At 35.1% G+C, this 17,459-nt stretch overlaps 2 long non-coding RNA genes across 2 annotated transcripts in view; one reads left to right on the forward strand and one right to left on the reverse strand.

Moving 5' to 3' along the window:
* LOC118610704 overlaps window positions 1–3,007 on the forward strand; it is a 41,656-nt gene extending 38,649 nt beyond the window's left edge. The window contains exon 3 of the long non-coding RNA XR_004953907.1: window positions 2,928–3,007. This is a non-coding gene — a long non-coding RNA (uncharacterized LOC118610704). The remainder of the gene's footprint in view (window positions 1–2,927) is intronic.
* Window positions 3,008–8,970: 5,963 nt separating this feature from the next.
* LOC107521307 overlaps window positions 8,971–17,459 on the reverse strand; it is a 36,275-nt gene continuing 27,786 nt past the window's right edge. The window contains exons 3-4 of the long non-coding RNA XR_004953906.1: window positions 15,019–15,078; window positions 8,971–12,152 (exon numbers count right to left, since the gene is read on the reverse strand). This is a non-coding gene — a long non-coding RNA (uncharacterized LOC107521307). The remainder of the gene's footprint in view (window positions 12,153–15,018; window positions 15,079–17,459) is intronic.

Genomic DNA, 17,459 nt, shown 5'->3' on the forward strand with positions numbered 1-17,459 from the left:
GGTGTTGCAAAAGAAGAAGAGGTCCTCTAACAAGCCCTCAGAGGACAGATTCTGGAGATGTCTGAAGTTCTTCATTTAGTGTGAAAATACTTTACACTTTTCCTTAAGCAAAGCAATCACCCCATTGGCCAGGAGCCAGAGCTTGCACATTTTTTGAGGCACCACAGGAAAAGAGAAAAGAAGAAAGGAGGCAAGCACTTCCACATTCGCCCTGGGGGAAGAATGCGCCCCACTTCCCAGAGTTCTCATCGGTGGCAGTTCTGGATCCTGATTAATGAGTCCTGCCCTGCTCCTGGCTTTGCTGCCCCCACTGCTGCGCTACAGTTTCAGTTTTCACCCCAAATCTGGAAGTGCCTCCTCAGCGAAGAAAGCCCAGAGATGATGTGGAGGGAATAAAAGGGAAATGCAGATATTAGTGCTACCTGGCCAGCAGGAAATTTGAACTGTATCAACTGAGATGGCTCAAAGAGCTGTTGAAATGAAAGATGAAGTTTAGAACGGGATAACTGTGTCATGATTTTTTGGAGGTTCGGGGGAAGGCAACATTTGAGTTAAAAGTTTATGAGTCAGGGTGGCACACCATCGCTTTTTCACTGCGACCTGCTTTGGACTGGGACTTCTTTGAGTCACAGTAAGGCTATTTAATCTCTGTAAAGGACTCTCTGTGTCCTTTGGGTGGCTGAGCTGGGATAGCTTATCCGTGGGTTATTTATTCAAGTATGTGAATATAATATTCATAGACATATGGAATCATCCTCATAATAACATCTACATTTGCATTCTATCTGCTGAACACAGCTAAGGCTTTATAAACATAAAATTAATTTCTACAACGAGGCCGCATGGCACAGAAACAAAAGCGCAGGATGCATGCAAGTCACTCGTGGTGCCGCAGCTGAGACGGTGTCCTGGCCCCAGGCCCCGAGCTCTCGAGCACTCCGCCATCTGCATCTCCTTCTAAAGGAAACCCTGATGTGAGCGCTAATTTTCATTTGCAAAGATATGAAGATGCTCCTTTCAAGAGAAATTAAAATTGCTATGAATGTAGAAAAAAATCTAAAACAGCAACACAGAACTGTCTTTGAGAGTTAGGACTGAGTTTGGATCTGATCTTCTGCCTGTTTCCAAGCTGTGTGATCCTGGACAAGTAGCAATGTTGTTAAGACTCAGTTTTCTCATCTATAGAATGGGGGTGATAATAAATAATAGTAGGTTAACAAAAAAGATTAAATGAGATTATGCATACCAGGAAGCACATACCAAGGCCGATACAATTATAATAAATGGTAGCAGTGAATTTAATATTTTTAACAGACATGGTCCCCAAACGATCTAATAGTGAATTTACCCTCCAACGAAATCTGAAATTTCCACTTATTTTACTGCCAGAATATATATTCGAAGATTGTATTATTTAGATTGAGGATTTGAAAACAATGACTATTTCTAGTTACAAGAAAGAAATATGAATATAAATTTTAGCACATCCAAATACTGGCAAGGGGCTGACAACGTGATGCAAATAATTAAACTCTAAAACCGAGAAGCAGCTATCTGAAACAAATCAGAACAGGCAAAGCCTCCTTCTTAGTTTGCTTCCAGAACTGTCCCTCAGTCTTAGATTTCTTCTGGGCTATTTCGTTTATAATCAGTGTGTCCCTGGAGCAGCAGTTGCTTGTCGTTCAGCATTGTGGCTTCCAGCTCCAAAGGAAGCTTTATGACCAGATCACCCTAAGTCACTGTTTCAAACTGCCAAAGACCTGTGGTTAAAAAGAATGGTAGAAGGCTTCTATAATTTAAGACCAGGGTTTGTTTTTCTTTTTTCCACTGGAGTGATTCAATGTGCATTGTGTGTGCACATGTGTTCCAGGACAGATGGAGACTCAAATGATTATCAGACCCTTTGGTGTGAGTTCAAATTTCTTAAAGGTGTTGGAATGTCTGTAAAACATCAGATGCCCTTCTGTGTTTTTTTTTTTAATAAATATATTTTAATTCTCTGCCGATTTGACATCTCGCTTCATTGAGGGAAAGACTTGACTCTTTGAAAAATTATTCATAAAGTTTTTGAGCTTCTGGCAGGTAACCGAGTTTCATATTAAAAAGTTAGATCTGATTTGTCTGTAACCAAAGACCAGTCGTCGTGTTTGTGTGTGTTCCTTCCCCTCCCCCCCCCCCCAAATCTAAAATCTTTATTCTTGTTCCAATACTATTACTCATATTTTACAGAATTATTGGTGGGCTGCTGTCATCGCTCTTACAATGCATTTTCTTACTTAAGCTTTAGAAAGCTTTTTCAGGGAGGCGTGGGTATATCAACATAAGTGCTAGGGGTTTATTTGTAAGCCCTTTGATAATTACAAAGTAGCTACCTCTGACTTCTTCATTTTACATTCATCAAATAGAGAGAAGGAAAAGCTCCCCCTAACCCACAATGTTGTGCTTTAAATAGTGGATTCTGCAGTCAATGGCTTCCACCAACTTTCTTTGTTTTTAGGTAATGTGTGATGATCAAAATATTAAGAAAATACTATGGGATAAAAGAGGATTTGGGGCAGATATAATCTTTAGCCGACACCCTATATTTTCATTCTCAATCAAAAAACAAAATCACAAGAATATCCCTCAGTTAAACCATCACTAACTGTGCAGGTTGGCTGAATCTGTAGCTGCTTTTATTATCACACGCTTTCAGGTGCATGTATGGGTTTTATTTGCTCCAGTTGTTCCTAAGCATAGGATCTCTTGCTCCCTTTCTCGTGGCAGAAATTCTACCATTAGAGTCACTCATATTGATTCCAAACCAAAGATTATATAACAAGGCCACTAGCATGCCATTGCGACATTATGATATCATGTAAAATATATGATACTATACCACTCAGGAGAGGCAAGCTTAAACTAATAAAAATTTTTTCCTTGCTTAGGTTGGCATGCCATCACTGGAGCAAAGGGCTGCTATTCAAGTCATTCGAGGACTTTTCTCGTCATTATTTCTGAAAAAAAAGGGGATTCCTAAAAGGGCTTTGCAGTCGCAGGTAGGTGTGTTCAGATCCCCAGAGTGACACACATCACTTCTCACAACTCACTGACCAGCACTAGTCACATGGCCCCACAACCAGAAACGGGCCAACAAATGCATCTAATATGTACTTGAAGTTATGGAAACCTGAAAGCATTTGGCAAAAACACTGAATGTTAATAGTTAACTCAAAGAAAGAGTTCTGAACTTGGAAATAGCCTTTCTCTTCTTGCTCCATAAATTCTGAGAAGTGCTGAGTGAGCAGAGGGGAAGTAGAGTAAGACTCATTGAGTTGAGGGGTTTCATAGGATGGAAATCTGAAGAGGACCCTGTTTATCTGAAAGCAAAGAGCAGGTGTTAAAAGGAAAAAATAAGAGGGAGAACAATATGCAAATTTGCTCACACCAGTTTTGCTTAAAACTGTATTGTTGTAATTAGTGTGTTCTTTTAAATATAAATATAACATGCTTTAAAAATCATACAAAACAATCAGTATTGTATGTGAGATGATTATCATCAAAAAACGTTATAACGCATTTGTGTAATACTACAAATAACAAAGCCAAGTCATTCATTATTTGCTTAACATCAAAGAAATTGCCGAAATTTGAAACTAAGGTTGATGTGTGAAAGTTTCTAAGTTTGCTTAGATAAGTTTATTATACGTATCCTCAGGATTCACTAATATGAAGAGTTACTTGCTGGAATATCAATTTTTCTTTGAGTACTATAAGTGGTAACCACATTTGAGTTTGTCTGCTTCATTCTTAGAGATGTCAACATTTTCATAATTAATTGCACTTTTCTTGATAGCCACTCTCTCTAACCATGAATGCTAGATTACCCAACTATTTCTTTTTTTAAATATTTATTTTATTTTTCAATTACAGTCGACATACAATATTATATTAGTTTCAGGTGAACAACATAGTGATTATAAAACTTACAGAGATCACCCTAATAAATCTAGTAACCATCTGACACCATGTATAGTTATTACAATATTATTGACTATACTGTGGTATAATTTACAACCTCATGAGTATTTTGTAACTACCAACTTGTACTTCTTAATCCCTTCCCTCTCACCTTGCCTCTCACCTTTCTCTCCAACTCTCCTCCCATCTGGTAACCATCAGAATGGCTTTGAATCTGTGAATTTGTTTGTGTTTTGTTTATTTTGTTTTCTAGAGTCTACATATAGGTGAAATCATGTGGTATTTGTCTTTCTCTTTCTGATTTATTTCACTTAGTATAATAGGTCCATCCATGTTGTTGCAGGTGGCAAGATTTCATTCTTTTTTGTGGCTGAATAATATTCCATTATATACATGTACTACTTCTTTATCCATTCATTGATTGATGGATGCTCAGGATGCTTCCATTTCTTGACTATTGTAAATAATGCTGCTGTGAGCATATGGATGCACATGTCTTTTTGAATTAGTGTTTTGGGTTTCTTCAAATAGATACCTGGAAGTGGAAGTGGTGGGTCCTTTTTTTGCCTCTTGTTATAGCCATTTTTTTTTAAAGGCTGGTTTCATTATTGCTACTCCAGCCTTTTTGTTTGTTTTGTTTCCATTTTCATAAAATGTCTTTTTCCATCCCTTTATTTTCAGTCTGTGTGTGACTTTCAATCTGAAGTGAGTCCCATGTACACAACATGTGTAAGGATCTCTTCTTGTCCATTCACCTACCATATCTTATGATTGGATCATTTAATCCATTTATATTTAAACTAATTGATAATAGATATGTAGTTATTGCCATTTTATTTTTCATATTTTTTATCTTTTTTTTTTCTTCTTCTTAAAGAAATCTCTTTAACATTTTTTGTAATACTTGTTTGGTGGTGATGAACTCCTTTAGCTTTCTCTTGTCTGGGAAGCTTTTTATCTGTCCTTCAATTCTAAATGATAGCTTTGCTGGGTAGAATAATCTTGGTTGTAAGTCCTTGATTTTCATCACTTTGAATATTTCATGCCACTCCCTTCAGGTCTGAAAAGTTTCTGTTGAGAAATTAGCTGACAGTCTTATGAGAGCTCCCTTGTAGGTAATTAATTGCTTTTCTCCTGCTGCCTTTAAGATTCTTTCTTTGTCTTTAACCTTTGGCATTTTAATTGCAATGTGTCTTGGTGAAGACCTCTTAGGGTTCATCTTGTTTGGGACACCTCACTTCCTGCGCTTATATGTGTATATCCTTTGTTATGTTAAGGAGGTTTTCTGTCATTACCTCTTCAAATAGGTTTCAATTCCCTTCTCTCTCTCTTCTCTTTCTGATACCCCTATGATGCAATTGTTGGTATGCTTAATGTTGTCCCAGAGGGCCCTTAAACCCTCCTCATCTTTTTAGACTTTTTTCTCACTGTGTCTCAATAGTTAATTACTGTTTATTTCTGAATAGTATTATACCATATGATAACTACAATTGTTTATCGGTTCATCTTTTTAGGAACATTTCAGTTTCCAGTTTTTTGTATTACAAATAAAGGTGTTTTGAACATTTAATTACAAGTGTCTGTATGGACATATGCTTTCTCTTCTCTTGGGCATAGACCTAGGAATTAAATGATTACATCATAGGAAAGTGTGTTTTTAACTTTTTAAGAATTGCCAAGCTGCTTTCCCAAGTGATTATACAATTCTGCATTCCTTTGAGCACTGCATGAGTGTTCCAACTGTTCCATATTTTCATTACACTTGCTATAGCCAGTCTATTTAATTTCAGCCACTGTAATAGGTGTGTAATAGTATCTCATTGTGGATTTAAGTTTAATTTCTCTAATATTGGACATGTTTTCATATGTTTATTCATCATCTACATTATTCTTGTGGTGTCTGTTTATTTGTTTAGTCTTTGATTTTTTTTATATTATTATTATTATTATTATTATTATTTTTTGTAATTGACTTGTAAGAACTCTACACATGCTTGATACAAATCTTTGTCTGATGGACATGTTATAAATAGTCTCTACCAGGTTGTTATTTTTCTCTTTAATTTTCTTAACTGTGATTTTGGAAGGGCAAATACCTAGAAAATACAGGCAACTTACATCTTAGGTTAGATATCAGCTTTTCTAATGACATTAGCTTCAAAGTTGTATCACATTCCTTCTGGGTCTAAGATATTAGGCATCATTAAGGTATGCACAGTTCAAAACTAAAGATAATCAAAACAAAAACCACCACCACAACAATATCCATTTTCTGAGTGCCCAGGCTGTGCCAGGTGATGTGATTGACTACTTAGATAGGAAGCGATTGAGACTGAAGCCTTCCCAATTCCGAATTATACAACTTTTCTCTCTGTCAAAGCCAGCATATTTCTGGTAGTGTATCCTGATTTCTCTGGCAGCTTAAAAAAAAAAGTGAATAAAATATACACATTTATAAACACCTACTTCAGTTAATGTAACTCTTTTAAATACTGTGATAATGAGACAAAAGTAGAACCATGCAGGTGGTGATCTCAAAAAGTGGGATCAAATCTCTTTGCATTCATCTCAATTTTCAGATATTGACTGAGCCAACGATATAGCATTGCATCAGATAACTAAGGGCAGTTGTTAATTTTTGTATTTTAATTTTTTTCTTAATAGTTACCTAACAGTTTTTAAATGTTAAACCAAACAGATATACTGTAAGGAAAATCATATGGATTTTTCAGATAAAACAAATTTCTAGACGATACCATTTTGATCATGGGTTATTTTAGTTATACCTTCATGGGCCAGGGTTCTTTATTTACTGGCATTTATCCTTTGCTTCCCTCTGGGGAAAAACAAACAAACAAACAGTGATTTTGGGTTGTTGTAGTTTGCTAAAGACTTTAATCACAGGCCATGGTAGTACTAAGAGATGTCTGGAATACAAAGCCATAACAGAGCTTTGTATCCCAGACATATTCTCTCTTACCTCCATTTTGCAGTAGCAGTACAATTTCTCCTTGGTTGTCAGGATATAGCACCCCTGCCAGTATAGCAGCTTCCTTCTTTGTGTGTTGGTTTAGAAGCCTGAGCACCGCAACATGGGCAGGTGGCAGTCTTCACTTCCAGTTCAATAAAATCATATTGTACCTCCTGATGGAAGCATCCCTCCCCTTGAAATTAAGGCCTCCAGATGAGCAAAACATAAAATGATGAGGACAGGAAGGAAAACTTTTTCTAGTCAGTCAGTAGGGGTAATAGCGAGCGGTGCCACTTCATCTTTCACCCCTAGATTCCTGGACCCTTAAAGCCTGGATATAGGAGAAACAGCACTATATGTTGCACACTGATTTTCAAGATTCCTTGCTATATTATGTCATATAACAGTATACCATATCATATTATATATGTGTATATATATTATACACACATACGTATACACATACATGTATCAGGAAATCTCGAAAACACTAAGAGTTAAAACATATTAAAGAATGAGTTATGAACTATGGTGCCATTTTACAACACATAAAAGCACACTACAATAGTAAATATTATTTATAGATATATAAATAAGTTGCAAAGAATTAAAATCTGAACAGAAAAGGTAAACAAAATGAAAAGATAAGGTTATTTTAAAAAAGTTCTGAAACAAACATGGCAAAACACTACATTTATCAAATGGGGCATATGAGTCAATGGTATGGATTGCCTTGTGTCCTCCTGAAATTCATGGGTTGAGATCCTTAACCCAATGGTGGTGGTATTTGCAGATGGAGCCTTTTGGAGGCAGTTATGTCTAGAAGAGAACGTGAGGGTGGGGATCCTGTGATTGGATTGGTGCCCTTTTAAGAAGAGACACCATAGAACTTGCTCACTCTTAGAACATGGTCATAAGGTGGTCATCTGCTGGCCAGGAAAAGAATTTTCACAAGAACCCTACCCTTCAGGTGCCCCATCCTCAGACTTTCGACCTCCAGTAATATGAGAAAATAAACTTCTGTTAGCCCCCCAGTTTATGGTATTTTGGTTTGGCAGCCCAAGTTGACTGAGATAGGCATTGTTATGTTATTTGTAATATAATTCCTTGTATGTAATAAATCACTCCCCTTTAAAAAAAAATCATTGCCATGAATATGAATGAAGGTCATGTTGCCCAAAGAGTACATAAAAAAAAAAATAGAATATTACATCAGTTAAGTGTAAGTGAAGGGATTCGTCAAATTTAAATCACTATCAAGTATCAGATATAAAATCCTTGAAGGCAGGAGCTGCATGAGTATTCGTAGTGCCTAGTGTAGTGCTTGCCATATACCAGTGCTTAATGTCTGTTGTATACGATATAAATCAAACAAATTATAAAGCTTCCTGGGAACAAACCAGTGGTCTGAAATCACATAATAAAGAAATGAGGCTACAACAACAAAAAATATTTCTCTTCAGGGGCTTATTATCATGTAACAATTTTCCCAGTTTTTAATGTTACTATAAGAAACACGGGCCTCTTGGTCTGATAAAACTATATCTTCTTAACACAAATTAGTACTTGTTACTTCTTACAACTATAATTAAACCCTTTCCTTTGTTCTCTTTACAATCTCCCTTCCTTGTCCAAATCCTGGATCTTTTCATACTAAACGGGGGCATGCAACAGCTTCCTTCTTTGCCGCCTTTTGCGTTAATAGCCCCAAAGAGATGTCACTCCTATTTTGTATCAGTCCCAACAGGTATATTTCAACTTCTCTGAATGAAAGTGATTGCACTTGGTTATAAACCTGCAACACGCAAATCTCAGAAGATGTTTTGATTGATATACCAACACACTGTCATTGCAGAGAACGACATCTAGATTATGGGCCTGGATAGAATTTACAGAAATGGAGCTATCGTGGAAAAATCCAAAAAAAAAAAAAAAAAAAATCCGAAAAAAAAAAAGTGTGGCTTCAAGTAAGAATTGTATGTATGGTTCTTTCTTTCTTTTTTCTTCCCTCCAACCTCCCTCCCTCTTTTCCTTCCTTCCTTCCTTCCTTCCTTCCTTCCTTCCTTCCTTCCTTCCTTCCTTCCTTCCCTTTTTTTTAAACATCATATGTGTTAATATTTCCGCTAATTTTCCAAACGTGTTAATTCAAATGGTCTCCTAAGCATTCCCTCCTGTTGGTGGCATTTGGCCGTATAGTAAAATGAGAAGCCTCCGCAGAGCGCTTGTTAATGCTTTCTTTCTCAAAGGGAGATTAGTACAAATTTAACTTTGTGTTAATCCCCACCTGAGGTGTAATAGCCTCTGTTGGTTTTTGGTAAATTCAAATAAATTGCTACAAGAATAGTTTGCTCTTATTTGCATAACATAGGATTATAGAAACAATATTCGCACTGTGTTATTAACCTGTTTTGCAGTAAATGGTGTTTACTTATGGCTTTGTACATATGGTATCTATTAAATAACATCTCCAAGAATGGAAGCTTGCTTACTTACTTGTTAAATAGAAACCAAAATGTCAAAAATAATTTGGAGGAAAGTAAAAGTAAATGGTAAATGTTGACAGTCCCGAGGCTTACTGAAGTTATCAAAAATGTGGATTACTTAGACATGAATAAAAAGAAATAATAATAACAATTTTTCAGGCTTGACCGAGACCATTTATGGCAAAATTTCAACATCACTTCACACATGACACATTCACATTTTCTCCGTGCAGTTTAAGATTTTAATTATAATGCAATACAAACTTTATTAGTCATACTGTAGAATAATTGAAAGAGGCACTGAATGATTTATAAAACAGGGAAATCAATTCCATGAGGTCTACTTAAATTTAAGAAGAGAAAAATTAATAAAATATTTTTATACAAAAGAAAAATATCATCTTCCATGGTTTTGTTAGGGTTGAAAGAATAACGTATATTTCAGAGATCTTTAAAAATGATTTGAGATGGTCTAGCCCAAATATAACACATGTTCATCAAAAATGTTTTTAAATGTATATGATTGGCATCCATTTGGGAGGGAAGAATCTCAAATACTTTGGCCTAAAGATAAGGATGTTACCTCACCAAGCGTTTTCTGCTCAGAAAGAGAACTGCTGTTGCTGGCATCTCATGTGACTTCAGATACAATACCAAATGCGTTTATCTCTTCTGCAAGACCGTGCTCCTCGGAACTTGAGCAAGAATTTCTTATAGGAAATTGTTCTGCATAATTCAACTACCTCATTCACAGTGTGAAAGGATAATGGGAACTGACACATCAAAAAATGTTGGTACCACTGATAAATACTTTAGAGCTATGCCACCATCCAGTTAATGTAGTGAGTACTGTAGCATGAATTCCACGACTGAAGAATATTTGGAGACATGTACTATATCTGTGAATTGGTAGAAGAAAAAAACTAAAAAAAAATCTGCAATTTGGGATCTTTAATTCTTTAACTTACCAATTTTCATTAATAAATCCTTTGAAATCATAATATAAGAAATATTGCATTTCTATTTTTTATTTAATCGAACTAATTTCAAGACTGAGTTCCCATCCTACAAGGCTAGTGGAAGATTCAGCCTCAGCTTTTCTGGGGCACCCATATGCAGAATAGTATAAAGGTTTCAGTGGGAAATCTCTCTGGTCACATGTCGACAGTTGTCCCTGGCTGCCACTGGGCAGCCTGGTGTCTTGTTGCTCTCAGGAGCCCTGATACTCCTTTTTCGGTATCTTTGAAAAAGCTGAGAATCTGGGAGCCTAGTTCTCAGTGGAGTTCCAGAGGCTTGTGTGACTTATTGATCTCTGTCCCTCTCTTGTGTCACAGGAAAAAAAAGAAAAAAAGAAAATGTATTTTTGTGCTTCTCTAAGGCACACCCTTTTCCATGCTCCCATAGAACCACAACATTGTACCTTCACTGATTTTAGGAGGAGCCTACGACAGGCAGCTTCTATTTTCTGCCCCACAAAAACCTTCAAGAAAAGGGATGACAAAGATCAGCTATCTGCCTAGAATGAAGAGACAGGGAGATTTGTAGGGAGCATAAATGTTATTTAATGTAGAAAAAAAATTACCACAAAATAATTTAAATGATAGCTTGCCAGAATTTTTTTTTTAATTTTAATACTAACTGAACCAAAATGTGGACAATATTTTGTTTTGTCCCTTCAATGCAACCCATTCTAAGAAATGAAGCACATGATATGATTTTTCCCCCAGCCATTTTTGTTCAGTTTCCTTTGAACTCAAACTAAAATTGACTCCATCACTCATAAGACCCCTCTGCAGCCTCTCTCCAATCCAATAATGCATCCTCTCTCATCTTATCTGCATTGGTAATTGCACTGGCAATGTAAGTCCTGAGTAGTGGTACATCTTATATTTATTGATTCTCAATGTTTCTGAAGTATTTCTTGATGCAAGCTGAATTCTGTCACTGGCAGTCAACTGGTGATGCTTTGCTCCCTATAGACTCAGTTACCAGGTCCTACTGTTGACTACTAATTTCTTCGCATTGGCATTTATGTTGCCCTGGTTACCTCACAGCACTTCATCCAGCACTTTTCTTGAGGAATCTTCCTGCCTACATGCAGATTTCCCTTCATTTCATCCCGTATGACATCACATGAATCTTCTGTTTTAGCTTGGTGTGGTCCTGCCCAATAGTGTTCATACTTTCCCTATTATCGATAACATTAATTACGTGTTATTCAATGTGGCATTTCTAATCTACAAATTATAGACCCAACTTTCTTTTCTCACCTGATTTCTTCTTACATCTCTTAAAAAAATTAATCAACCTAGTCAACCCCTCATGGTGTGCTCTATGCAAGTTATAGATTTATGGCAAGTGCTTCTCTAGGATGTGATATTGCTCTCCTTCTACGTCTAAGAAAATCCCCAGTATTCTCTTAAGTCCAGTCACGCACGGCCTTTTTTAGAGACAGTGGCTTCTCTTGTCTAAAATCTCCTGGCTTTGCTTTCCTATAACTGTTAATTATTTCCAGAGCGGATAGTTGTTTTAGACTTCTTGTTGCTCTTTGTATTTTTGAATCTTTCGTATTATTAATGAAGTTTTACCTGTGTGTCTGTAGACTGTGGGCTTTGAGTGCGAGGCTCTGGTTCTTCTCTGCAGGCCCACACATGGCGATCTGCACAGCCTGCAAAATCGTCACCCTGACGTCAATGTCTGAAATGAATGTACTGCCAAGACTCAGGCTGGTGACTATGCTGGAGTTTAGAGAAGAAAATGTTTTTTGTGCGAATTAACATAGAAGAAAACAGGTTCGTAAATATAGTCATTTCATTCCTATATGAACATTACGTTACATAAGTTTTAAATGTATGTGTGTGTATATTTACATACACACACACACACACACACACACACACACACATAGCACTTCTATTAGAAATAAAATGGCTAAGTACACATTCTGATTTTTGATAGAGTTAGAGAAAGGGATCTCACATTCCTCTGGAACAGAGAAAAAGGAAATTTAACTGGTGGCTTTCCTCCAAAAGAAAGGAAAAAACTTCCTCCAGTGACCAAAATCCAATCTAACCAAAAAAAGCATTTTGTATGCATGTAAAAATGGATAATATTTGAATTATCCATTCATCAAAGCATTAAAACTCAAAAAGTCATTTCTGCTCTCCAGAACGGCGCCATTGCACATTTCTGCTCCAGAATAATTCGTGTGGATGTATCTGGCAGCCAAACATGAAAGTGTGGGTGCTGAGCGGCTGGCAGCTGGCCCAGTATTTAACCCTGCTGTTTTAGAATGCCATAAAATAAGCACAATTTAATCTTTCCAAATCATTTGGTCAATGGCTGTGATTTCCGCAGAAAATAACTTCAAAGAAGGCAGGCACCTTTGTTGATACTTGTTTAAGCAGCCTTTAGTGCCAATGTATTTAAGAATAGAAAGCAAAAACCTCAAAGCCTGGAACGTATTCTTGAGAATATATACAAAGGGGGTGCGTAGACTGGCCTATTACATTTCTCTGGTGATAAGGACGTACTCAGATTGATACAATTAAGAAATAATGTCGTCAGATGAAATGTCATCACAGGTAGATAGATACTGCTTGCTAAAAATCTGTCAAAGCAGAGACCACCATAGATACAGAGAGCAAACTGCTTGTTGCCAGAGGTAGGGGGTTGGAAGGGTGGGTGAGATGAATAAAGAGTCATAACGTACAAACATACAATTATAAAATAAGTCATGGGAATGTGATGTAAAGCAAGTATAGTTACTAATACTGTATTGCATATTTGAAAATTGCTAAGAGAGTAAATCTTAAAAGTTCTCATAGCATGAAAAAAAAATTTTTAACTAGTATGGTAACAGATGTTAACTAGACATTGTGATGATCATTTCACAATACATACAAATACTGAATCATTATGTAGTACACCTAAAACTAATGTAATGTTCTATGTCAATTATACCTGAATTTAAAAAAGAGAGTCTATATAGGGGGAACACAAATCAGTGTATACAACCACAATGCTTACTTGTAACCTGGAAGAGAGACCAAACACTTCCTTAGGGTACTCTCCACAATAACCTCATTTAATTTATGACATTGACCTGATATAATGATTGCATCATTTTATCTCATGGTTACTTAGAAATTTGTAATGAACAATTCTTTTTTAAGCTGTCATTTGACAGTTTTGAGGAACATTATGCAAATTATTTCAGTAACCATTTCTAGCATATGTGGAGACAAACTTTAAAGAAAGTAACTGATCTCCCTTGACCAAAGCAAAGAGTTTATTTCAGATTAAGGAAACTAAATTTGAAGTATTCTAGCAAGAGAAATGCTGTTGCCATAGTTAAACAAATTTATCTTGGTCAGTGAAGCTCTGATGCATGCTTAATTATTAAGACCTTCCCACCTTATCTGAATAATAATTTTAAAAAATGTATGGAAGACCAAAACAAAAATGCATTATTTTCCCAATCCATTTACTTCACTTAGACTTACACACATGCACGCGCGAGTAGTTAAACCAAATTACTTCTAATATCTATAAAACAAAGCAATTTACCTTTTCCTTGCCTTATCATTGAGGGCCAACATAGATAAGTCACATTACATATTTTATTAAGAATGCTAAGGTCATTTTTCTGTCATCACTGTTGTTCATTATCTGCTGTGCAAATATTCTATTTTGCCTTTTTTAAATATATTTTCTGACAACTTTTTATTCTCTTATTAGTCTCAATCCCTTATGTAACTCAACCTACTTCTTAGATTTTTAGTTCCTTGATCTCTTCTCTTACACGTTCATTGCCAATCCATATACATATTCTTACTTACCAAAACTTGACTCCATGATTTGTCCTAATACCATCATCAAATTCCCTGCCCCTTGAATTACTTTATGTTGTACTTTTTAATTGTAATTTTTAGATTGTCAATGTCCGTCTCTGGTTTTTTCCAACCGGATACGTTCTTCGTTACTTTTCCTTAGCTACCAATGATTACCAGGAAAAAGGAAATGGCCTAACTCAATTAATAAATCCCAATACAAACATGACATTGGCTAGAGCAATCTTTATACTGATTCCCATTTCAGTAGTTTGTTGTAGGCGTTCATATCTTCTCAAGCCTACACGATTCACTCTCTGCAAATGATCTACCTCATAAACCACAGAATAACATTTCCTACCCTCAAATCCCACAGGGATAAGTGTCTCGATCACCTCACAAAGAAAGCAACCCTGCACCAAGAGAGCAACTAGTCAGCGTGAGGGGCATCTAAAACAGGGGTGGAGGAGAGAATGAGCATTAATTACTCTCCAAACGATGACCCACCGAATAACCCCAGAATAAAGCTAACATTTTCTGATCCTCTTGTAGCAGAAGCCCTACCATTCCTTAAAGATTGATGCCAATCGCCCCTACCACTATGCCAACTCACTTGTTTTCTTTGTGGCCTTTGGTATAATAAGACATATAAAAATAAAATATGTATTATACATATAAAATTCCAACAGTAATGTTGATTTTAAAATATCTTAAAAGCCTCTGTCATGGAAAGTAAGTGTATTTATATTAGAAAATCATTAATAAAACTTACTATGTTAGTAGATTAAACAATGCAGATGGCACATCCATTTCAATATAAATGGAGAATCATCTGAAAAAATCCAACATCCACTACTAAATCAGAAATACATGAATAGTTCTTTAACAACGTTAAAATATTTTTTCTATTGTAAACTAATAAGAATATACTTTAGAATAAAATATGTTTAATTAGCATTGAAGCTATTATATTAGTCAGGGTTCTCTAGAGAAACAGAAATAATGAAATATATATAGATATATATGAAAAGATTTATTCTAGGAATTGGCTCGTGAAGTTATGGAGACTGAGAAGTTCTACAATCTTCTGTCTGCAAGCTGGAGAACCAGGAAAGCTGGTAGCATAATTCAGTGAGTTTGCAGGCCTGAGAACCAAGAGAGCCAGTAGTTTAGGCTCATGAGTCCGAAGACCTAAGGCCCAGAAGCTCTGATGTCCAAGTACAGGAGAAACTGGACATCCCAGCTCAGGAAGAGAGTGAATTCACAATTCAGCCTTTTTATTCTATTTGGACCTTCAGTGGATTAGATAATGTCTGCCCTTATTGATGAGGACTGATCCTTACTCAGTCTACTGATTAAAATGTTTTTCTCTTCTAGAAAAACTCACAGACGCACCTAGAAATAACACTTTACCAACTATGTGGGCATCGCTTATCAAAGCTGACACACATAATTAACCATCAGGGTTAAGATTAAGATAAGGGTATTTGTTAGCACCACTTTTATTTAATTATTCTATAAGTTGTCAATGAATAAGTAAATATATTTACAAAACAAAAGCATGAGACAAAACATTATTTGTAGATTATATAGTTTCTTTAGAAAAGCAAAGTAACTATTGCATAAATTAGTAGAAATTGTAGCAAATTTCAATAAGGTAGCTACTTGCAAAATAAATTCTTTTTCTCTACCAACAGTGTCACAAATAAAATCAATAAAAATATAACACACCTATAAGTAAACTTTAAAAGAAATAATTAATAACTACATGAATATAGTGATAAAACTCCTAAGAGACATTAAAAAGTTCTTTAATTCTTTAATTGGATATATATTGTATTACTGAAGATTTTTAAATATTTAAAAATATCAATCCTTCCTAAATTAATGTGAACATTTAATATATTCCAAATGAAAGCAGACATTTGTTTCTGTTTGGTTTCAAATTAAACATGAGTAAAGCTAAGAAAATTCTTTGAAATATAACCAATGAGTATGACCTAGTCCTGAATAGCACTGGATTTTATTATAAAGTTAAAGTGATTAGAAACATTTGATATTCATGCAGAAACAAACATATCAATGGCACAACATAGAGAATCTAAAAATATATGCAAATATATATGGGAAAATAATAAGTTGGCGTTTCTACGTAGTCTACATTATTCAAGTAGTATTTGGCCAACTGGCTTATCATTTGGAAAAAAATAATAAAACTTAGAAAATAACCTAGACAATTACTTCACTCTCACCAAAATAAATCCCAAATGGTCTTCAGAGTATTAAACATTGAAATAAATATATATATAAATCATTTGTAAATATCTTTAATTTTTAAAGTGGAGATTTTCTAAGTATGCTGCTGTATTCAAAAACCACAGGAAGAACACTTAATAAATTTTAAAACATAAAAATTAAAATATATAAGGAAAAAAGGAAAAGCTTTAACAGTATGGAGAGACAAAAATATAGCCAAATGTGTAATAATTACAGTTGAAAAAAATCCTATAAATTGTAATGTAAACAAAGAAAAACACAAAAGAAAATTCAGCAAATTTACTGAAACTTACATTTCAGAGTCAAATATATTCACTGACCTAAAAATATATGATTAGCTTCTTCATCTCAACAATTCAAAAAAATTGTGAATACAGACAATGAAATATTATCACCAGATGGTTGGTAAATATTTTTAAATGCAATTTGGCAGTATTTATCAAAATTCCAATTATACATAGTCTTTGAGTCCATAATTTCAATTCTAAGTATCTATTCTTCATAAATCACAAGTGGTAAAGATTTAAAGTTAATATGGAGTAACTTTTGTAATAGGGAAAACCTGAAAATAAGCTAAACATTGCACAGAAGTAATAATAGTGGGGAGGGGAGTAGGACTGGTGGGTGAGAGTCGGGAGGATGACAGTGAAAGAGTATTGGAGAGCAGGACAGTAAAAATTGCCTTTTAATTTTATTTATACAGTTCTGTTTTGCTAGAAGTTTTTAACATTAGCATGTATTATTTGTATTATTTTTAAAAAGAAAAAAATCATAATACTTATGTTCATGTAGGAGTTATAAAACAGGAATTCTCTGACAATTGTGTTGGCAATGTAAATTATTACAGGTTTTTTGGAAAGCATTTGGTAGCATCAATAAATTGAACAATGTGCATACACATTGAGTCAATAATAATATTTTTTAAATTACACAATA

This window comes from Rousettus aegyptiacus, unplaced genomic scaffold (assembly GCF_014176215.1).
Source record: "Rousettus aegyptiacus isolate mRouAeg1 unplaced genomic scaffold, mRouAeg1.p scaffold_m13_p_13, whole genome shotgun sequence".
Lineage (NCBI taxonomy): Eukaryota > Metazoa > Chordata > Mammalia > Chiroptera > Pteropodidae > Rousettus > Rousettus aegyptiacus.